At 45.5% G+C, this 23,655-nt stretch overlaps 1 protein-coding gene across 12 annotated transcripts in view; it reads left to right on the top strand.

Annotated features, from left to right (window-relative positions):
* Positions 1–12,342: 12,342 nt before the first annotated feature.
* The window catches only part of KAT6B (lysine acetyltransferase 6B), a 203,890-nt gene continuing 192,577 nt past the window's right edge, over positions 12,343–23,655 (top strand). For 6 of the 12 annotated variants that reach the window (XM_077946541.1, XM_077946538.1, XM_015147240.3 and 3 more), the window contains exon 1: positions 13,495–13,684. The gene's annotated coding sequence lies outside the window, so the exon portion shown is untranslated. Of the gene's footprint in view, positions 12,576–13,494; positions 13,685–23,655 lie in introns of those variants that run through there. The other 6 variants (XM_077946542.1, XM_077946540.1, XM_077946536.1 and 3 more) reach the window with 4 other exon arrangements.

Here is a 23,655-nt window from a genome sequence, read left to right as displayed (position 1 = left end):
TGAGGTCAGGAGTTTGAGACCAGCCTGACAAACATGGTGAAACCCTGTCTCTACTAAAAACACAAAAATTACCCGGGCATGGTGGTACATGCCTGTAATCCCAGCTACTCGGGCGGCTGAGGCAGGAGAATCACTTCAACCTGGGAGGCAGAGGTTGCAGTGAGCCAAGATTACACCACTGCACTCCAGCCTAGGCAACAGAGCAAGACTCCATCTCTAAAATAAAACAAAGAGGAAGACTTGAATGCTGCAACTTCTGCAGGGGAGGAGCACTACATCCTCACATGGCAGAAGGCAGAAGGGCAAAAAGGTATGGCTTTAAGAAAAATATTTGGGACAGGTGCAGTGGTTCACCCCTGTAATCCCAGCACTTTGGGAGGCTGAGGCAAATGGATCACCTGAGGTCAGGAGTTCAATACCAGCCTGACCAAACTGGCGAAACCCTGTCTCTACTGAAAACACAAAAAATTAGCTGGGTGTGGTGGAGGGTGCCTGTAATCCCAACTAATTGGGAGGCTGAGGCAGGAGAATCACTGGAACCTGGGAGGTGGAGGTTTCAGTGAGTCGAGATCACACCACTGCACTCCAGCCTGGGTGACAGAGCAAGACTCCATCTCAAAAAAAAGAAAAAGAAATATATTTGAGTCATATTGCATTTGGGGAACACAGTGGTTCTCCCTGCCATCCATGGCTTTGCTTTCTGCAGTTTCAGTTACCTAAAGTCAACATGTTCTAAAAATATTAAATGAAAAATTCCAGAAATAAACAATTCATATGTTTTAAACTACACACTGTTCTGAGTAGCATGATGAAATCTCACACCACCCCTCCATCCTTTCTTCATCACAAAGAAGAATACAATAAGCTATTTTGAGAGGGAGACTACATTCCCATAACTTTTAGTACAGTATATTATTATATTTTTGCTGTTTTAAAATTATTAATTATTATTATTTTGAGATAGAGTCTCACTCTGTCACCTGGGCTGGAGTGCAGTGACATGATCATGCTCACTGCAGCCTCAACCTTCCAGGCTCAAGCTGTCCTCCCAACTCAGCCTGCTAAGTAGCTGGGATTACAGGCATGTGACCAGCTAATTTTTAAATTTTTTGTAGAGATGCTACAAGAAATTTTTTTACCCAGGTTCTATTTTATTATTAATTGTTGTTGCTAATCTTTTACTGTGCCTAATTTATAGATTAAACTTTATCATAGATATGTATATATAGAAAAAAATAGTATATATAGGATTCAGTACTATCTGTGGTTTCAGGCATCCACTGGGAACCTTGGAACACAGCCCCTGAATGCTACTGTCTATTAAATTAGGTTAAGCAATACCACCTGCTGTAGCAGAAAAACTTCAGCATCTCTTTGTCTTAACACAATAAGATGTATTTCTCCTGTTACATATCAGAACAAGTTGGGGGAGTCTGCTCCATGCAGTTACTCAGGGGTCCAGGCTAATGGCAGCTCTGCTAACTTGTAGCTCATCATCTGGAACACATGGCTTCTGAGATGCTACCAAAGGGGAAGAGAGGAATGGAGAATGACTTGCTCTGGTTCTTAACTATTTGAACCAGAAGTAACACATATCATTTCAGCTTCTCATCCATTGGCTGAAACTAGCTACATAGTTCTAACCTAATGGAAGGCAAGGCTATGAAATGCAGGGGTGCACAGGGACTATTTGGTGAACACTAATTTTTCTGCTACAGAGAAAGATTACAAATTACAAATAAGCTGAACTTAGAGTTATTTCATGTCATCAGTTGCTATTCAAGAAACGAAATCTAGGAATTATTACAGACCATTTACCACAGGTTATGACTCCATGTGTGGCATTGGAATTGGAAGAAAACAGATCTCAGTCTCAAGTAACAGATATGCCAAGTCACATTGGCCATGGAAGTGAGGCACATGGAGCAGATGAATAGGCTGCAAACACCAGAAGGGGCATCTCAGATAAGAGGTCCTCAAAATATGATACTTGATCTTGGAAAGAGAAAAGGTACAATGGGAACAGTTCCAAGACTGTGTATGTACATATATACCACAGAAAAAAATAGCAAATGTAGTACATATAATAAAAATAGAACACTCCATTGGTCAAATGCTAAGATGTTACGTGTTTAAAGTCGCTCTTCAACAAACACACACAAAATAGAAAAAGTGGTTTTAGACTGGGTAACAGAAGTACTACTTTACAGTGGTTAGGAAACATATTCATCCAATCTTCATGTATTTAATGATAATGAATGTGTATGATGTGTTTGATACTTACAAGAAATCTGTAAGCATATGAAGTTTACAGTCTAATTTCTGAATTTAGAAAGATAGATCTTAGATAAACAGATAACAGATCCTTAACCTTTTATTTTACTTAACATTATTTATTACTACTATGTGCGAGGCACTTTGGAGAATATAAAGATGAACCAACCCCAATTCCAACCCTGAAGCAATTTATAGACAAGGTTGTAGGCTGGGCGCGGTGGCTCACTCCTGTAATACCAGCACTTTGGGAGGCTGAGGTGGGCGGATCACTTAAGGTCAGGAGTTCAAGACCAGCCTGGCCAGCATGGTGAAACACCGTCTCTACTAAAAACACAAAAATTAGCCAGGTATGGTGGTGCATACCTGTAGTCCCAGCTACTCAGGAGGCTGAGGCAGGAGAATTGCTTGAGTCTGGGAGGCTGAGCTGATCCGAGATCGTGCCACTGCATTCCAGCCTGGGCGACACAACAAGACTCTGTCTTAAAAAAAAAAAAAAAAAAAAGGGCCGGCCAGGTGTGGTGGTTCATGTCTGTAATCCCAGCACTTTGGGAGGCTGAGGCAGGTGGATCACGAGGTCAGGAGTTCAAGACCAGCCTGGCCAAGATGGTGAAACCCCCGTCTCTACTGAAAATACAAAAATCACTGAAAATACAAAAATTAGCTGGGCGTGGTGGCAGGCACCGGTAATCCCAGCTACTTGGGAGGCTGAGGCAGAGAATTGCTTGAACCCGGGAGGTGGAGGTTGCAGTGAGCTGAGATTGTGCCACTGCACTCCAGCCTGGGCAACAGGCTGGAGCGAGACTCAGTCTCAAAAAAAAAAAAAAAAAAAAGACAAGGTTGTATGAAGCTGAGCTATGTCCTCCTACAAGCAATCTCTTGTTACTGAAACCAGTAGGTATCAGAGAAGTATCAAGCTGGTGAAATGGTTCGCCAGCCTGATCCCCTTGGCCTTCCTTGGGGTGCAACTTGAAAGATGAATTTTAACTTGAAGTTCAATAATGAACCTGCCACTTTGGGAGGCCAAGGCAGGAAGATCGCTTGAGCTCAGGAGTTCAAGACCAGCCTGGGTAATATAGTGAGACCTTATCTCATTTTTTTTTTTTTGCCGGAGTCTTGCTCTGTCGCCCAGGCTGGAGTGCAGTGGCGTGATTTCGGCTCACTGCAAGCTCCGCCTCCCAGGTTCACGCCATTCTCCTGCCTCAGCCTCCCAAGTAGCTGGGACTACAGGTGCCCGCCACAACACCTGGCTAATTTTTTTGTATTTTTAGTAGAGACGGGGTTTCACCATGTTAGCCAGGATAGTCTCAATCTCCTGAACTCATGATCCTCCTGTCTTGGCCAACCTTATCTCATTTTTTAAAAATATATTTAAAGAGGAAATAATGAATTTGCCAACTTGAATGACCTGATGCTGTCTGCATTGGTTACCTTATAGCTGCAAAGGCAAATTCAGGGCCCCTGTCTGCAATTATATTGAAAAATTGGCCAGGCGCAGTGGCTCACGCCTGTAATCCCAGCACTTTGGGAGGCTGAGGCGGGTGGATTTTGAGGTCAGGAGTTTGAGACCAGCCTAGCCAACACAGCAAAACCTGGTCTCTACTAAAAATACAAAAAAATTAGCTGGGTGTGGTGGCACACGCCTGAAATCCCAGCTACTCATGAGGCTGATGCAGGAGGATCACTTGAAAGAGGAGGCAGAGGTTGCAGTGAGCGAGATCACGCCACTGCACTCCAGCCTGGGTGACAGAGCGAGACTCTGTTTCAAAAAAGAAAAAGAAATTGGAATATTTCCAGATGTGGAATGATTATAATTCATGCAAACCATCTAAGGAGACTTGACATTCTTGTAAGTTCTAGTAAGTTACTTTTTTACCACTCTAGTTTCCTTAGCTGAAAAATTTAGTTCAACCTTCAGCCACAAGAGAGAGATTAACTGAGGCAAAAAACTGGAATACATGCTAAAATATTATCATTCAGTATTAGTACCTACAACTACTTCTTCTCTCTTTTTTTTGAGATGGAGTCTCGCTCTTGTCGCCCAGGCTGGAGTGCAGTGGCATGATCTCAGCTCACTGCAACCTCTGCCTCTGGGTTCAAATGATTCTCCTGCCTCAGCCTCCCAAATAGCTGAGATTATAGGTGTGTGCCACCACAGCTGGCTCATTTTTGTATTTTTAGTAGAGATGGGGTTTCACCATGTTGACCAGGCTGGACTTGAACTCCTGACCTCAGGTGATCCACCTACTTTGGCCTCCCAAAGTACTGGCATTACAGGTATAAGCCACCGTGCCTGGCCTCTTCTCTTTTCATTATACCAACTTTTTTTTTTCTTTTTAATATGGGGTCTTGCTCTGTGTCCAAGGCTGGAGTACAGTGGTGTGATCATAGTTCAATGCAGCCTTGAACTCCTGGGCTCAAGCCATACTCCTGACCTTAGCCTCCCAAGTAGCTGAGATTATAGGCACAGGCCACCATGCTCAGCTAATGTTTTAGTTTTTGCAGAGATCAGGTCTTGCCATGTTTCCCAGGCTGGTCTTGAGCTCCTGGCCTCAAGTGACCCGCCTTGCCTTGGCCTCCCAAAATGCTTGCATTATAGGCATGGGCCACTGTGCCCAGCTATACAAACTTTCAATGACAAATATGTTTGAAATTTCTTTTTTTTTTTTTTTTGAGACACAGTTTCACTCTTGTTGCCCAGGCTGGAGTGAAATGGCTCCATCTCGACTCACTGCAACCTCTGCCTCCTGGGTTCAAGCAATTCTCCTTCCTCAGCCTCCTGAGTAGCTGGGATTACAGGCATGCCCCACCATGCCCGGCTAATTTTGTAATTTTAATAGAGACAGGGTTTCACCATGTTGGCCAGGCTGATCTTGAACTCCTGACCTCAGATGATCTGCCCACCTCAGCCTCCCAAAGTGCTGGGATTACAGGCATGAGCCACTGCGCCCGGCCAAGTTTAAAAATTTTATAATTAAAAAAAAAAAAAAATGCAGGTCAGGCACGGTGGCTCATGCCTGTAATCCCAGCATTTGGGGAGGCCGAGGCAGGCAGATCATGAGGTCAGGAGATCGAGACCATCCTGGCTAACATGGTGAAACCCCGTCTCTACTAAACATACAAAAAATTAGCCAGGCGACGTGTCGGGCGCCTGTAGTCCCAGCTACTTGGGAGGCTGAGGCAGGAGAATGGCGTGAACCTGGGAGGCGGAGCTTGCAGTGGGCTGAGATTGCGCCGCTGCACTCCAGCCCGGGTGACAGAGCGAGACTCCGCCTCAAAAAAAAAAATAATAAAAAAATAAAATAAAATGCAGTATAGCTTTGACGACTCGGGGGAAAGGGTTGGGGGGGTGAGGGATAAAAGACTATATATCGGGTACAGTGTACACTGCTCAGGTGTTGGGTGCACCAAAATCTCAGATATCATCACTAAGAAAGTATTCATGTACAAATAAATAAATAAGAAAAAAAATGCGGCAACAAGAAAAGGAAGTTATTCAGAAGTTTCACTATTTCATCAATTCTTTTGTTTTCTTCCATCAATTCTTTAGGCACAGTACAAAAATATTGACCTTTTGAGAACCAAGGGTAAATTAATAAATTACTCAGGGCAGAGATTTGTGGTTTACCATTTAAATACGTTGTAGGATTTGAGGCCTGGCTTAGATGATACGAAACAATTCCCTTGATTAAATCTAGTCGTTAACTTAACAGTTGCTTATTGACTACATTGACTACATATCAGGCACTGTACTGGGCTCTGAGGATATAGCTGTCTGCATAGGGCTTCCTGCTTCGTAGAAAACCCAGCTTTAAGACAAGGCCACTCAGTGATTTGCTCAAGGCTTACACACATTAGTTGGTTACAGAGATGGATAAAAATAAATCTGAGTGTCCTACTATTAATTTGGCACTCTGTTCCACATTCCTTTGCTACTAGCCTTCTGAGCTGTGTGTTTTCCTTCTGTACTGAAGACAGAATAAGAGGCTGGGCACAGTGGCTCACGCCTATAATCCCAGCGCTTTGGGAGGCTGAGGCAGGTGGATTACTTTGAGCTCAGGAGTTTGAGACCAGCCTGGGCAACATGGAGAAACCTCATCTCTACTAAGAATACAAAAATTAGCCAGACATGGTGACATGGGCCTGTAGTCCCAGCTACTCGGGGGGCTGAGGCAGGAGAATCGCTTGAACCCAGGAGGCGGAGGTCGCAGTGAGCTGAGATCGCGCCACTGCATTCCAGCCTGGGCGACAGAGTGAGACCCTGTCTCAAAAAAAAAAACAAGGAAAAAAAAAACGCTTTTCAGTTAGATGAGCACATTAGGTTGTGCAAACTGGAGAAAATTGTTAGTAGTTAAGTTAAACTTGATTTATACTTCCTTACCCTTGGAAAATTATAAAGTAGTCCAGTCATTCTTAAATGTACTCTGGTCAGTTAACCAGACACGAAGATAGTTTGTCTATATTGAAATGGAAAATAAAAAAAGATGAAAAAAGTGAGAAAATGAACATGTTGATATAAAGTCGCCCACTCTTCTTTTATGGGAAGGGCTATCCTTTATTCAGGGAGTATGTTTTTCTTACTATTTTGGGGGATAAAATGTCCTTTATTCTATGAAATGATGCTGATAGGAGATAGCTGTTAGTTCTTTTTAAAAATGTCCTTATTATCAAAATTTAAAGTTGGTGGCTGGGGACAGTGGCTCACGCCCGTAATCCCAGCACTTTGGGAGGCCAAGGCGGGTGGATCACCTGAGGTCAGGAGTTCGAGATCAGCCTAACATGGAGAAACCCCGTTTCTACTAAAAATACAAAATTAGCAAGGCATGGTGGCGCATGCCTGTAATCCCAGCTACTTGGGAGGCTGAGGCATTAGAATCACTTGAACCCAGGAGGAAGAGGTTGCAATGAGCCGAGATTGTGCCATTGTACTCCAGCCTGGGCAACAAGAGCGAAACTCCATCTCAAAAAAAAAAAAAAAAAAAAAAAGTTGGCAACTGTCAGTTTCCTCAAATTCTTTTTGAAGTGTTACTCTCCTACAAAATCCAAAAGACTGTGAATCACATTAAACACTGGGGTGGTTCAAAAAAAATTTTTTTTTTTAAGAGACAGGGTTCTACTCTGTCACCCAGGCTGGAGTGCAGTGATGGAGTCATAGCTCACTGTAGCTTCCAATTCCTAGGCTCAAGTGATCCTCCCACCTCAGCCTCCCCAGTAGCTGGGGCTACGGGTGTGTGTCACCATGTCTGTCTAATATTTAAATTTTTTATAGAACTAGGGGTCTGACTATCTTGCCTAGGCTGGTGTCAAACTCCTGGCCTCCAGCCATCCTCCCATCTCAGCCTCCCAAAGCACTGAGAATACAGGTGTGAGCCACCATACCCTGCCCAAATTTTCTTTGGTAGAGCCTGGTGCTAAAAACTATGTATTTATTACGACTATTTGGATATCACTAATCAATATGATGATTAGTGAAAGGCCACCTCACCTTTGAGTCTCAAAACAAAAACCAAAAGATCCCTGAGAATTTTGTTCTTCAACAATCTAATTCTACAATCTCTTACCACTCTCCTGTCTTCCTCGGAATCTTTCGCTTGAGGCTGAGGCATGTTTCTGGTTTATAGAAAGCAATGGTCGGGTTGGTCTTGAACTCCTGGGCTCAAGTGGCCTCCCAAAGTGCTGGGATTACGGGCCCTGTAATGCCAGCACTTTGGGAGGCTGTTTGAACCCAGGAGTTTAAGACCAGCCTGGGCAACATGGTGAAACCCTGTCTCTATTAAAAATACAAAAAATTAGCCAGATGTGAAGGCATACTCCTTTAGTCCCAGCTAACCAGAGGCTGAGGTGGGAAGTTGAGGCTGCAGTAAGGCATGATCGTGCCACTGCACTCCAGCGTGGGCAACAGGAACAAGACCCTGTCTTTAAATAAATAAATAAATAATAAATAAATAAATGGTTGTTCACCCTGACTGCACAGGGTGCTTTGGAAAAATGCTGATGAAGGGCCCCTCTCCCCAAATAGTCTAGTTTAATTGGCCTTACATGGGACTTAGGCTCTAGGCTGGTTCAAGAGCTCCTCAGGTGATTGTTACATGTGGCCAGGGAAGCAAACCACAGGTATGAATGGTGTGTCTTCATTAAGTAGCTTTTATGGCACTAGGGCAGTTACATAGATGAACAAGCTGGTCCATGTAGTAGAAAAGCTAATTAGGAAAACAGGCAAAATATGACAACAGAGTAGGGTAAATGCTTTTATTTATTCTATAACTCAATAAATACTAGCTAAGCACTTAACAAGCGCCAGTGCTGGAGTGAAGCCATGCTCTCAGTCCTGTGGGCTACCTGCAAAAACCAGGAAAACTTCACAGAGGAGGCAGCAGCCAAGCAGGGATTTGGAGGAGTGCTTAGTCAAGGTCTTTACTAGATAAGGCAGGGAGTGAGGGCATGGCAGTGAGGACAGGGCGTGCTGGCCACAGACAAGTGGCAGGCTCGGAGAAGCTGGAGATGAGATACTGGTGAGGTGTAGATACGCATACCTTTAGAAGACTAAGGGGTTTAGGCTTGGTCCAGAATGCATTTAAAAGACATTAAAGGTTTTAAAGCAGGAATGCACAAATTAGATGTGGGTGCAGAATACTGGTATTGCAGATAACCCCAGCTGTTCATAAAGGCAGCTGTAGCTAGAATTTCCTAACCAGTTTAATGCTTTGACTGATCATCCCCCATCCCCTCTGCCCTTGACTGAAGTAATCAGACATTGTGACCTTGTGGGGTCAGTTTCTAGTCAATGAAGGGAGAGGATTCCATGTGGCAGTTGGAAGGAGGTGTAGATCAATGTTTTTTAAGTGACTAATTGAATGTAAATAGAATTCAACATGGGCTGGACCCTGGACAAATACGTTTAGGGTCCCTGCCTGTGCCTCCTTACCCAATTTCCTTTAGAAGGACTTGGTAGTGCCTCTGTGGATGTGGTACCTCTTATCAGGCTGTTTGTCTGACTTGCCTCAGAGCAAGTAAACAAACCCAAAAGATCAAACCATCTGGGTTCCCAGAGGCTCCTGCAGCTCCTCTGCACTTTATTATTCTCGTTCAGAACTCAAGGACAAATAGGTCAAATCACAAAATCAGCCAAGTACTAGGGACTATAACCTTCTGGCTAAGACACTCACAGAAGAAGTAACTTCCTCGGCTGGGGAGGAAGAAGATTTAGCCTAGGCCAGTGGTTCTCAAATTTAGTGACTGTAAGCTTCAAGACTAGTCATGAGCTAAAAATATATTTTCGGGAGACTCGCTTCAGACTTACTGAATCAGAATCTCTGGGGTTGGGCCAAGGAACCTGTCTTTCAAACACTCATTCCCAGATCATTCTGATTCCAGTGATCTGTAGATTGCATGGAGCAGCATAACTCGTCAGTGGTTCTGGTCTGTGGTGGTGGTTGGCAGCTGTTTTGGGGTGGTGGGGGACAGGTCAGATAAGCGTCTCCATTCATAATCTTCCAGCCCAGTAGGCTTGCAAAATTTGCACCATGCTTAGTTTTCAATTCAGGCTATTTCTAGGTTAATTTCTTAATTGAGCTATTTAGCTCAGCAGAGGACCTGAGATACCACAGATAAGAGAGCGGTTTAGGAGTAAGCATTAAATATCTCTGGCTGTGTCTCTTATTATCCTTTCCAGTCTCACTTATCTGAAGAGCCAGATTTCTCAAAGGACAAGTAACTCTAGAAGGGAGTATCAATGGGAAAGCTACGAATTCCTTGCCACACCCCCGTTACAGAACTATACTTGCTAGTAACTGAATCTCAAGAAACATATCAAGATGTTGAATGAAGACATTTCTCCTTTCTGTATTCCTGAGCTCCTGGGGTTACAAGAGCACAAGTTTAGGCAAACATAACTCATTTCTCTCTGAGGTGTCTCTTCACTTCTTGATGCACTGGAGATCCTTGTAGAATAATACATTAGTGATAATGAGTGTTGGGTGCTCACAAATCACCCACAATTCATTGGCTGAAGGCATCTTAAACGTGAACTTTTTGGCTTTTATTGTCTTTAGCTGCTTCTTTTAACGTACTTTAGTTTGAGTGTACAGATTTGGGGTTTTCAAACTTGTTTTTAATTAAGGCATGGTTTATTTTTATTGCTTGAGATAAAATGCAGTCTGAGGGTCACAAATGTAATTTACAAAATAAAGTGCATCTGGGCAGATCATAAGGAAAAAAAAAGAAAAAAGAACAGAAAGCCTAAATAAAGAGTGGGCCAGGATTCTTAAGTTTATTTAGTAACTTCTTGGAGAATAAAAATCCCAGCACCTGCATTATAAAAAAGCACATCTTCTAAGTGTCCTTCTCTTCGAAACACCTAAATGAACTAGACTGAATTACGAACTAACTAATGGTCTTTAAAAATTCACCTTGAGCAAGCTACTGAAGATACTAAATAAAAGAGGCTGGGACAGAGTCTGAGGAAACCCAACCTGCTGTTTGTTTTATCAGTAATGTAACTCAAAAGTAGCCAAGCGGATGGCCGGAGTTTTCTGTGTTTTGTTTCCCTGGGCTGAGCCTGTGAATGCCAAGATTTAATCTAAAGAGGTTTGTGTTTTAAAAACTAACAACCAAGTAATAAAACACCTATAAAAACGGTTTATAATGGAACCAGTGACAGTTTGCAGTGTAGTATTACAACTCTTCTGCTCCCCCTCGCCCTTTCTCTATCCTTTCATCCAACTCTGTGCCCTTTGTCTAAGTTCCTTTCTCACCTTGCTGCCAAGAAGCACAGGAGAGGGAGCTCACACCCCAAAGCAGCAGACCATTTTTAAAAAATGAAGTGTGTGTTGTGGTCTGCATTTGAAGACAGGGCTGCGTGTGCTGCTTGTTTTGTCTGAGATAAGGACGAAGATAAGTTGTCCTAACAAAGTACCCACCTAGTTGTACAGTGGTTTCTAATGGGGAGGTGAAGATGCCACTGCAGTGTCAGTGGCGTGAGGCTGCAGGAGTCAACCAGGGCAGGAAGCCTGGGGCCTCCCCTCCCTGGCACCCTGCATCGCCATGCCCGGGCCCAAGATGGCCCTGACTCCAGGGACAGACTTCAGGCAACAGGTGGTTTTCCACCCAGGCCACCATGCCTGAAACTTGGTTCTTTTGCAAAGCCATAGTTCTCCTCCCCCTCTCAAAGAAATGGCGCCTGGGAGGGAAACTTCGTGCTCAAACTCTCTAGGAGCCATTGCTCAGCCCACCTTTCCTATTTTCTTAAGTCTCCCTTGCCAGCATCCCATTCACCTCCGGAAAGAATCAGGGGCGCTCTCTTCAGAGTCCAGAGAGCTCTGGGAGGCATGTGGGCAGCGTCAGAGTGGCCTCGCCTGGGCGGCCAGAGAAGCCCCCAGTCTCCCTCAAGTGGGCCTCAGGAACTCGGGGGGCCCAGGGGAAGCCTGGAAAACCGAACTTCGCCATCAGCCTTCCTTAGAGCGCTGACTAAAAGAGAGGGGGGAAGGGCCCCCCAGCGGTCTTCCCCGCCCCCCTCCCGCCTCAGCCCCTCTGCCATCCGTCTGCACCGCCCAAGAAAGCACCCAGAACGCGGCTGAGCTCGTCAGCTACTCGCAGGCAGGGAGAGGGCATCCTGGGGGGCAGCTTCCCCCTCCAGCCCGCATCTGACATCCCCACTCCCACCCAAGGATGCCGCCGCCGTGCCCTGTCCGCAGTCGCTGAATGTCACTGCTCCCTCTTCCTCCCGATCAGGGTAGACACAGCTCTTCAGGCGTCCCCCACCCCAAAACTGCCGCGATCGCCCGAGGGCGCAAAGCCTGGGCAAAGGACGAAGTTTGGGGCCCATAGCGACGGGAGGGGGGGCGCGTTGGCGAGGACCGCACCTCAGTCCCAGCCCCGGCGGGCACACTCCCCGCCCCAAACGGCCCAGGCGTCCCCATCCTCCCGCGGACACCAGCGTCCCCGCCCACCCCCGAGGGCGGCGAGAGGAGCCCCCCGGGGCGGAGGCAGGTACCCCCGGGGCGGAGACTGGGGCGGGCGGGGTCCGGGCTGCGCCCCCGGCCAGGCCGGGCGGGCTGGCGGGCGGCGCGGGGGGAGCGGGGCTGGGCGGCGCTGCCTCGGGCTCTGTGCGCTGCAGCCCGGAGCCGAGGAGGAGGAGGCGGAGGAGGAGAAGGAGGCGGCGGCGGTGGGTCCCGGGCGGGGGGAGCGCGGCGCTGCGGACCCGGGCGGCTGGCAAAGGACGAGGCGGAGGCTGAGGAAGGCAGCAGGGAGACCCAGGCTGCAGCAACAAAGGGCAGCGAGCGATTGGCCGGGCTGCAGGCGAGGTTAGCCGGGGACCGGGGTGGCCGGAGGCAGCGGCGAACGGTGCACGTGCTTGCAGACACGGGCGAGTGTGGAGCCGGGGGGTGCACGCCCGGTGGGTAGGGGCTTGCTCCCCCGCGGCATGGGATGGCGAGGAGGCTGCAGCGACATCGTTCTGCCTGCACCCGGCCTGGGGCTGGCAGGGTAGGGGTGTGTTGGGGGGGGAAGGATGCGAGCCAGGGGGCGGGCGAGTAGTCGCCCGGGACGGGACGGGAGAGAGGGTGGAGGAGGGGGCGGGATGGAACGCTCCGGGCGGCGCGCCCGTCCGCGCACTCCAGCAAAGAAGCTGGCGACTGAGAACCTCGAATTTTAACTTCGCGTGCCCGCCCGCGCGCGCCCGCCCGCGCCCACCCCTAAATCCTGCGGCCGCCGCCAGCGATCAGCTCTCACACAAACTTTAGCTGCGGGCTAGGGGGTTTGGGGTTGAGTGGGGGAGGGGAGAGGGAAAAGGCCTCCTGATTGGCGTCGTCTGCAGCCAATAAGGCCAAGCTCCCCTGCTGCGAGTAGACCCAATCTTTTCCTAGAGGTGGAGGGGGCGGGTAGGTGGAAGTAGAGGTGGCGCGGTATCTAGGAGAGAGAAAAAAGGCTGGACCAATAGGTGCCCGGAAGAGGCGGACCCAGCGGTCTGTTGATTGGTACTGGCAGTGGACCCTCCCCCGGGGTGGTGCCGGGGGGAGGGTGATGGGTCGAGGGGTGTGTCTATGTGGAAGCGAGATGACCGGCAGGAACCTGCCCCAATGGGCTGCAGAGTGGTTAGTGAGTGGATGACGGACAGACCCGTAGGCCAACGGGTGGCCTTAAGTGTCTTTGGTCTCCTCCAATGGAGCAGCGGCGGGGCGGGGCCGCAGCTCGGGTTTAATGAGACTCCATTGGGCTGTAATCAGTGTCATGTCGGATTCATGTCAACGACAACAACAGGGGGACACAAAATGGCGGCGGCTTAGCTCCTACCCCTGGCGGCGGCGGCAGCGGTGGCGGAGGCGACGGCACCTCCTCCAGGCGGCAGCCGCGGCTTCTTTCTCAGGCAGCGGCAGCGCCCCCGGCAGGCGCGGTGGCGGTGGCGCGCAGCCAGGTCTGTCACCCACCCCGCGCGTTCCCAGGGGGAGGAGACTGGGCGGGAGGGGGAAACAGACGGGGGGATTCAGGGGCTTGCGACGCCCCTCCCACAGGCCTCTGCGCGAGGGTCACCGCGGGGCCGCTCGGGGTCAGGCTGCCCCTGAGCGTGACGGTAGGGGGCGGGGGAAAGGGGAGGAGGGACAGGCCCCGCCCCTCGGCAGGGCCTCTAGGGCAAGGGGCGGGGCTCGAGGGCGGAGGGGGCGGGGCGGGATCGGGTGGGGGCGGGGTTCGGGGAGTCGGAAGGCGGGGGCTGCGAGGGAATTTCTGAGTGGGAGTGAACTGGTAGGAGCGGTGGGGGCCAGCGAGGGTGTGAGGAAGACTAGTGAGGGTTGGGTGGGAGGGGAAGCTGGAGGTGTAGAACAGGTGCTGAGGGAGAGTTAGGGAGGGATGCAATTTGAGAGAAGTGGAAGGCGGACCGAGGGGTGTGTGAGGGCAGGTGAGATGATGCCGAAGGCGAGATTGCAGTTGTCTGGGCGCAGAGTAGGTGGGTTTGGGTGTGGTGGATTGGAGCAGAGTTGAAGCGGTGGAGAGTGTTGGGTTTGGGGAGGCATTGAGGCGCATGTGAGGAGCAGGTGCGATTGCAATGATGGGAAAGGTATTTGGGTGGATCGGCATGTTGAAATAAGGAGGTTTGCTAGCTTTGGAGTATGAAGTGTTTTTAAAAATGTGGAAGGATGGGATGGTTATGCTTGGGAGAGTTTCTGAAAGATGATGCTAAGACAGCAGAGCAAACTTAAATGTGAAGGGAAGGGAGAGAGGCTGCTTAGAACTTGCAGAATAAATCTGTAGCAGAAAATCTCCGGGGGACAAGGGATTGGTAGGGGTGGGACAAAGTGGCAGGTGTGAAGAAAGTGGGCGGAGCTGTACAGTAATTTTGGGTGAATGTGATTTGGTGGACTGTGCCAGGGGTGAGGATGGGGCAAAGAAAGGTGTTAGTTTGGGAGACAAGTTGCTTGATAGGCTGTATTTATTATTTTTTAATAAAAATGAGAAAAGGGTCTCACTATGTTGCCCAGGCTGGTCTCGAAATCCTGGCCTCAAGTGATTTGCCCACCTCTGCCTGCCTGAGTGATGGATTACAGGCGTGAGCCAGGGCGACCCGTGATAGGCTGGATTTATTATATTAAACTTGATCTGGAGTCTTCAGGGAGTGTGGGGCAGCAGAGTATCCCAGGAAGAGACATACACCATACCCTGGGATAGGACTTTTTGCATAGGTTTGAATTTGCTAGTACTTTGCTATGGGCAGAGTGCAGGGAGTGGTAGGAGATGACCAGGCAAAGGCGCAGGATGGGTTAGATTACAAATGGTGTCCTATGCCCCATGAAGGAGTTTAAGCCCTGTAATTGGTAGAAGGTGTTGGGATGTGTTCAAGAGAGTATTAGACAGCAGTTCTGAAGGGGTAGTGATAAAGAATTACAGATGTGGGAAATACGAAATGAAAACTAATGAACCAAGTATGTTTGGGGTTGGAGATACCAAGGAAATTCAGGATACAGCATATGAAGACCCCTCCTATATGGACGGAAGGTGGAAGTAGAAAATGGGAATTAGTTGTGTTCGAACAGTCTTAGTTCTATGGGGCCCCAAGAAGGTTTTTTTTTTTTTTTTTTTAAAGTGCATTCTTCCTGTCTTACTTGTATACCCTAGATTTTTTTGGCATAGCCTTGAAATAAAACACTCTGGTTTTTTTCTTATTCATAAGTTCTTTACACATTTATCAAAAAGAATTTGGACAATATTTTATGTTTTTAAGAAGGAAAGGATAATGCACATGTTTCTTCTTTCCCGAGAACTTCTACTGAGAGTTAAAGGTTGGGGAGGTGAAGTGACAGTTTACCAAAAAAAAGAAAAAGAAAAGAAAATATAGAGACAGAGGAAGATTTTAACATTAAAGGAGGAATTTAGGGAATGGCTGATGGTCATGACATGGTCGGCAGAGGAAGTTTTGCTTACCAGCCACACTTAGGCTTCTGAGTAAAGTGGATATTATGTCATTGCTATTATAGCATGTGTTTATTTCACAGACTGCTTTCGAAGATTGGGTGGAAACTGTCAGATGTGAGGCATAGCATGAATGAAAGGTAAATAGGGTGAATATTAGAAAGTAGATGAGGAAGTTTAATAATTTTAATGTGCTTTAGAAGCTCTCATGGACTTTCACATACCAATTAATAAAAGACGTAACTAAGTGATCTGGCTTTCAGTCTCCTAGTTCTCTACAGTGTACCCTCGTGCCTACATTTGTATTGAGAGAAAAGGAAATAGTGTTTTTTTTTTTTTTTTTTTTTGAGACAGTCTTGCTCTGTTGCCTAGGCTGGAGTGCAGTGGCATGATCTTGGCTCACTGCAACCTCCACCTCCCGGGTTCAGGTGATTCTCCTGCCTCAGCCTCCCAAGTAGCTGGGATTACAGACATGTGCCCAGCTAATTTTTGTATTTTTAGTAGAGGTGGGGTTTCGCCATGTTGGCCAGGCTGGTCTCAAACTCCTGACCTCAGGTGATCCACCCACCTTGGCCTCCCAAAGTGCTGGGATTAAAGAAATGGTTTCATGTGGCTGAGTGCGGTGGCTCACGTCTGTAATCCCAACACTTTGGGAGACCGAGGTGGGTAGATCAGGAGGTCAAGAGATCAAGACTATCCTGACCAACATGATGAAACCCTGTCTCTACTAAAAATACAAAAAATTAGCTGGACGTGATGGTGGGTACCTGTAGTCTCGGCTACTTGGGAGGTTGAGGCAGGAGAATCACTTGAACCCGGGAGGCAGAGGTTGCAGTGAGCCGAGATTGCACCACTGCACTCCAGCCTGGCGACAGAGCGAGACTCTGTCTCAAAAAAAAGAAAAAAAGAAATAAATATTTTATGTAAGTAGGGATGTGTGAACTGTGGTGATCAGTCTTTGTTGCAGAATGGTAAATGATGCATGGATGGGAGAAGTGGGGTGATGGAATATTTCTTCCCTGTAATGCCTTAATTTGCATTTCCAAAGCACCTTTAAGCACCTTTTTTAATAGGACTCCCACATCTTCTGATACCTGTCTTCCCGCAGACCCCAGAAAGAGAATACACCAATTTTCGGATCATCCATTCCATTGTTGCCGAATATTTGAGTTGTTTCAAGTTTGGGGTAATTGTGAACAAAGCTGCTATGAGCATTCCTATACCTGTCATTGGTGCCCATGTGCACAGGTTTCTAAGGTATACACCTAGGAATGAAATTGCCGGTTTATAGCTAGGGTGACCATTTGTCCTGACTTTTGCTTATTTTCCCAGTGTAACTTTTAGTTATACTTTTAGTTTTCAAAAGTATCTAGGTTTAGATGATGAATTGTATGGTCACCCTAGTCATAGATAGGTATGCCTGTCTTCATCTTTACTAAGTACCAAACTCTTCAAAGTATTATACCAGGTTACACTCCTTCCAGCAATATATGAATTCCCTTGCTTCTCACCCTCTCCAGTCTCAGCCTTTTTAGCTTTTAAAATTTTAGCCAGTATGGTAAATTTTGCACTTACCTGATTAGTAATCAGATTGCACAGCTCTTCATATATATATATGTATATATATATATATATATATTTTTTTTTTTTTGAGATGGAGTTTCGCTTTTGTCTCCCAGACTGAAGTGCAGTGGCGTGATCTTGGCTCACTGCAACCTCTGCCTCCCAGGTTCAAGCAATTCTCCTGCCTCAGCCTCCCAAGTAGCTGGGATTACAGGTGCCTGCTACCACAACTGGCTAATTTTTTGTACTTTTAGTAGAGGTGGGGTTTTGCCATGTTGGGCAGGCTGTTTTCGAACTCCTGATCTCAGTTGCCTGCCTCAGCCTCCCAAAGTGCTGGGATTACAGGAGTGAGCCCTCTGCGTCCGGCCAGCTCTTCATATACTTTTTTAGCCATTTAGATAGCCTCGTTTATAAAGTTCTGTTCAAGTCTTTTCCACCCTGTTTTTAAAAGTTGGGTCTTGTATCTTTTATTGCTATTTAGAAGTTCTTTATTTACTGTGAATACAAGTCCTTTGTCGTGTGTATGTTGCAAATGCTGTGGCTTGCCTTTTCACTCTCTTTATGGTGTCTTTTAATGAACAGAAGTTCTTAATTTTAATGGAGTCAAATTTATTGGTCTTTATGGTTAGTGCCTTTTGTGTCTTGTTTTAAGACTTTTCCTACCCTGAGGTCAAGAAGATATTCTCCTATGCAGTACTATCTTTTAAAAGCTTTGTTGCCCTTAAATAATGTATAACTATGAGTAAAATACACTCTTCTTGACCCTAGCCTCACCATTACAATCTGTTTTTGCTTTCCTTCACTTTCTTCTATTCTCTGTCTTGAATTTTTACTTCTCTGCAGCTATAACTAAGAGCCAGGTGCTGACTTCTCCTGTCTCTTAGGAGAAAATGGTCATATAGACAGAAGTTCAGCCAGATTAGATTTTACAGGTCTCCAGCTGACTGTATTGCCCTTTTTCCTTTTATGAGCTAGCATTTATTGTGTTCCTGCTATGTGTCTGCCATCATCCTTGCTTCTTTCATATTTGTTATCTCAGTGATTCCTCTTAACGGTTCTGTAAAACAGAGAAGTATTCTCATTTTTACAGAAGAGAAAACGGAGACTTAGATTGACTTAGTAACATGTTCAATATCCTATAGCCTAGGTAGCTAGCAGAATGGGGACTGGATCCCTGACTCTGATACTTCCCATCACAGCACACCTACTTGTTGATTAAAATGTCAGAAACCTGTTTTTTGATAACATCCAAAACCAAAAAGAATAACTTTCTTTTTTTTTTTTTTTTTTTTTTGAGACGGAGTCTGGCTCTGTTGCCAGGCTGGAGTGCAGTGGCGGGATCTCGGCTCACTGCAAGCTCCGCCTCCTGGGTTTACGCCATTCTCCTGCCTCAGCCTCCGGAGTAGCTGGGACTACAGGCGCCCACAACCGCGCCCGGCTAGTTTTTTGTATTTTTTTAGTAGAGACGGGCTTTCACTGTGTTCGCCAGGATGGTCTCGATCTCCTGACCTCGTGATCCGCCCGTCTCGGCCTCCCAAAGTGCTGAGATTATAGGCTTGAGCCACCGCGCCCGGCCAAGAATAACTTTCTTACTCTTGATGTAACATGCCTTAAGTAAAGCACGAAGCTAACTATTGTGAAACTGGATAAAATACCTCTCTGTATATAGCCACTGGACCTTAAGTGGTCCATGGATGGATGACAGAAGATCTGTTAACCCTTGAAAATGTATGCCAGTGCATATGGGTACATGTGCTTATTTTTTAGAGTAGAGCCATAATATTTATGAAACTCTCAAAAGGGAACCTGAATTTTTCAGGGTGTCTGGATATCTGGTCTGAAGACATCTGTAATACAGTTAACAAAGAATCCTGCAATAATCTATTTCAAAAGAATCATTAAAAAGTTAAGATGTAAAATTTTTCTCAGCCAGGTGCAGTGGCTTATGCCTGTAATCCCAGTACTTTGGGAGGCTACAGTGAAAGGATCCCTTGAGCCTTGGAGTTCAAGACATGCCTGGGTAACATAGTGAGACCCCCGCCTCTATTTTTATTTATTTATTTAGATTTTTTGGTATCTTTATTTTATCTTATTTATTTTGTTGAGATGGAGTTTTGCTCTCGTTGGCCAGGCTGGAGTGCAATGGCGTAATCTGGACTCACTGCAACCTCCGCCTCCTGGGTTCAAGCAGTTCTCCTGCCTCAGCCTCCCAAAGAGCTGGGATTACAGGCATGCGCTGCCACACCTGGCTAATTTTTTGTATTTAGTAGAGATGGGGTTTCACCATGTTGGCCAGGCTGGTCTCAAACTCCTATTTCAGGTGATCTACCTGCCTCGGCCTGCCAAAGTGCTGGCATTATAGGCATGAGCCACCGAGCCTGGCCTTGTATCTCTATTTTTAAAAGTTTTTTTAAAAATCACATTTTTTGGCCTAGCGCGATGGCTCACGCCTGTAATCCCAGCACTTTGGGAGGCCGAGGCGGGTGGATCACAAGGTCAGGAGTTTGAGACCAGCCTGGCCAACATGGTAAAACTCCGTCTCTACTAAAAATAATAATAATAATAATGAAACAATGGCATGGTGGTGTGTGCCTGTAATCCTAGCTACTCAGGAGGCTGAGGCGGGAGAATCGTTTGAATCTGAGAGGCGGAGGTTGCAGTGAGCCGAGATCGCACCATTGCACTCCAGCCTGGGCAACTGGGTGAGACTCCGCCTCAAAAAAAAAAAAAAAAATCACGTTTTTTTCTTAATACATTATTCTCAGTCTTTGTCATCAAAAACCAGCTAAAGCTAATATGTAATTAGGGAGAAATCTAGGATGGAATAGGAATTTTTAAATGCCAAAAAAAGACACTCTAAATTTAGTTGATTATTTCTTAAGTGAAAGTGCTTAGTTACAATACATCATTACTAATCAGTGTACCCTGGCTCCAAAGGCCTGATGACTTCAAATGACTTTTCATCTTGTCTCTAAATTCCTCTGTTTTACAAGGGATCAAATTTCCTGTGAGGTTCCTAACAGTGTGATTAAATTTTAGAGACTGAAACTATTGAGCACTTACATGCAGGGATGACTATGCAAACCTAATTCATGGGTTTCACCAGGAGATTTGGGAACTGTCTCTACTAATTTATGATGATGATGTTGAAACTAATCTTTGCTAGAGATTATGGAAGCCATAATAGTTTATTGATGGTTCAGTTATTGTTTGTTGAAGCACATTTACACAATTATAGTTTAATGACATAACAAGGATATTGTCAACTAGGAGAGCATGACATGAAAAATTAAACTTCCAATTAATATAATATGTATTAGTTGAAATGATAATTTTTATGGTGATTTAGCCTCTTAGAAATCCTTGGAAAACATTATTAGCTTATGAATTGAAAACTCTCTTTGTTAATGAGTAGTGGGAAAGAACTTAGTGTTACTCTAAAAAGATGGGGAATTAAATATTCAGTTCAACTAACGTTTTATTGAGTGCCTGTTCTGGGCTTGCTGCTGAGTTAGGCTCATAAATATAAGTTGAACAAGATTGATGTTTGGAGAGGTGAAATACTGGTTGCTTTTGTTTTTTCTTTCAAACACTCTTCCCTCCAGAGTAGATGGATACTATTGCCAGAGTGATTCAAACATTCAACAGGTTTGTGTGTGTATGTGCATGCCCTTCACTGTGCATTATGGTGTCACCTGCTCCTGCAGTGGCTTCCTATTCATCTGTCACATTCACACACCACAGCTTGACTTTGTTCACAGCCAACTTTCTGTTTTACTTTTTTTGAGACGGATTCTGGCTCTGTTGCCAGGCTGGAGTGCAGTGGCGCGATCTCGGCTCACTGCAACCTCTGCCTCCCGGGTTCAAGCGATTCTCCTGCCTCAGCCTCCCGAGTAGCTGGGACCACAGGCACGCACCACCACGCCTGGCTAATTTTTTGTATTTTAGTAGAGACAGGGTTTCACCATGTTGGCCAGGATGGTCTCAATCTCCTGACCTTGTGATCTGCCTGCCACAGCCTCCCAAAGTGCTGGGATTACAGATGTGAGCCACCACACCTGGCCTATTAATGTTTTTTATTTTTTAATTATATTTGTCTTTTTTAGAGACAGAGTCTAGCTCTATTGCCTAGGCTGGAGAGCATTGGCACAATCATAGCCCACTGTAGTCTCAACCTCCTGGGCAGCTCAAGAGATCCTCTTGCCTCAGTCTCCCGAGTAGCTGGGTCTACAGGTGTACATCACCACACCCAGCTAATTTTTTATTTTTATAGAGGTGGGGTCTTGCTATGTTGCCTATGCTTGTCTCGAGCTCCTACCTCAAGTAATCCTCCTGCCTTGACCTCCCAAAGTGCTGGGATTAGAGGCGTGAGCCATTGTGCCTGGCCCAACTGAATTTCTTTATCCCTTTTCAGCATATACGTGTTCTAGTCAGGCACATTGACTTGGTGTCCCTTTTGTTTGACAGCTCATTCTTAGCTTCTGTTATTTCACTTTGATTTCCGTCATTCATTCCTTGATACATTTATTTAGCAAATAGGCATTGAACCCCTCTTATCAAGTTGTAGTCTTGGGAAATCTTAGGGTATACAAAGATGAATCAAGCATGAATCCTGTTTTTAAGAATTTTACAGTCTAGTAGGGGTGACAAGGTTAATATACAAGTAAGCATAATACAGAGTGGGAAATGAATGTCAAAACAGTAAAAAAGCTAAAAGTTTCCTGTTAGACAAAGATGTTTGGGCTTTTGAGAAGTTGTTTGCACTGGGCCATGAAGGATTTGAATTTGGGCAGAGGGATGGTGGGGCACTTATCCAAGCTCAGCATTATCTTTCAAGGTCCAGTTTTCAGTCCCATCCATCCAAGAGATGTTCATCCATCCTTCACATGGTTTCAGCAAGGTAGTATAGTCACTGTTGTTTCCAGACTTCTTCCTTCTGTAATCAGAGGAACACTTTCTTTAAAGCAAATCTTCCAGGGAAGACCAATATACATAAAACAGTTAAAGTGGAGCTGCACTGTTGGATTCAAGGTGCTGTGATGGCCCCAAGTTTAACCCACAAGGGGGCACCTGAAGGTAATACCCGAGGTAATTCCTTGTCACAAGAGATCCAAAGAGCCTAGTTTGAAAACCGCTGGAGAGACAGAAAGAGTTTGGGCTTTGGCATCTGAATTAAAATCCTTCATGACTTAATAACTCTGAGATCTTGGCTAAGTCAAGCCTGTTTTCCTTTTGTAAAAACAACAATGGTACCTTACACGTTGTTTTAAGGTTTACTGATAATCTATGTAAAGTACCTGGACCACAGTACATGTCAGGAAATGGTTGGTATTATTATTATTATAGTTCAGTGCTTTGTTATTTCTTTTTTTTTTTTAAACAACTTGAGGTAAAGCTCACATAACATAAAATGAAAAAAAATTAAAAAGTGAACAAATCACTGGCATTTAGTACATTCAGTGTTGTGGCACCACTGCCGCTATCAAGTTCCAAAACATTTCTATTGATCCCAAATAAAATCCCTTAGCCATTAAGCAGTTTCTCTAGATAGTCCCTGAGACACCACCAATCTATGTTTTGTCTGTGGATTTATGGATGTTTCATATGAATTAAATTATATGATGTGTGGCCTTTTGTGTCTGGCATCTTTCACAACATAATGTGTTTGAGGTCCGTCCACATTGTAGTCGCATGTATCGAAACTTCGTTGCCTTTTATAGTTGTATAGTATTCTAGCGTATGGATATACCACATTTTGTTTATCTGTTCATCTGTTGATGGACATTTGGGCTGTTTACACCTTTTGGCTATTGTGAATAGTTTTGTTATGAACATGAGTGTATGTGTACTTATTTGAGTATCTGTTTTCAATTCTTTTGAGTCTATACCTAGAAATGGAATTACAGAACCATATGGTAGTTCTGTGTTTAACTTTTTGAGGAACCGCCAAACAGTGCTTTGTTATTTCTTAATTGCTTCTTGTATGTTCTGTCTCTAGCTTTGCTTTGTATTCTGCATAGTACTTACCACAGGGCTGCATGCAGGGAACATCAGCTCACTAAATATTTGTTGATTTTTCTTTGATTAGTATTTATAACCTCACCTCCCAGTTCACATGTTTTGGGCCTGAAGCATTGATTTCAGAGGAAATAGATGCATCCAGGATTTGAAAGATAACAAATATCACCATATGGATGGTGTTTGATGTTGTCAGACAACAGATATTTGTTAACCAAGGACACTATTTTGAGCAACTCTGCCAATAACCTGAGCTGGGTGCTGATAGAAGAAAAGTAAGTCCGAGTTCCTTCCCCTAAACAGTTCTGTTCTGTTTCGGAAGATACTGCTTAGATTTGTGGACGCTTACTCAGTTACAAAATCGGCTTTGAAAAAATCCAGGTTTTCCGACGGTGATCCCTT

This window comes from Macaca mulatta, chromosome 9 (assembly GCF_049350105.2).
Source record: "Macaca mulatta isolate MMU2019108-1 chromosome 9, T2T-MMU8v2.0, whole genome shotgun sequence".
Lineage (NCBI taxonomy): Eukaryota > Metazoa > Chordata > Mammalia > Primates > Cercopithecidae > Macaca > Macaca mulatta.
This window is presented reverse-complemented; position numbering and strand designations above follow the sequence as displayed.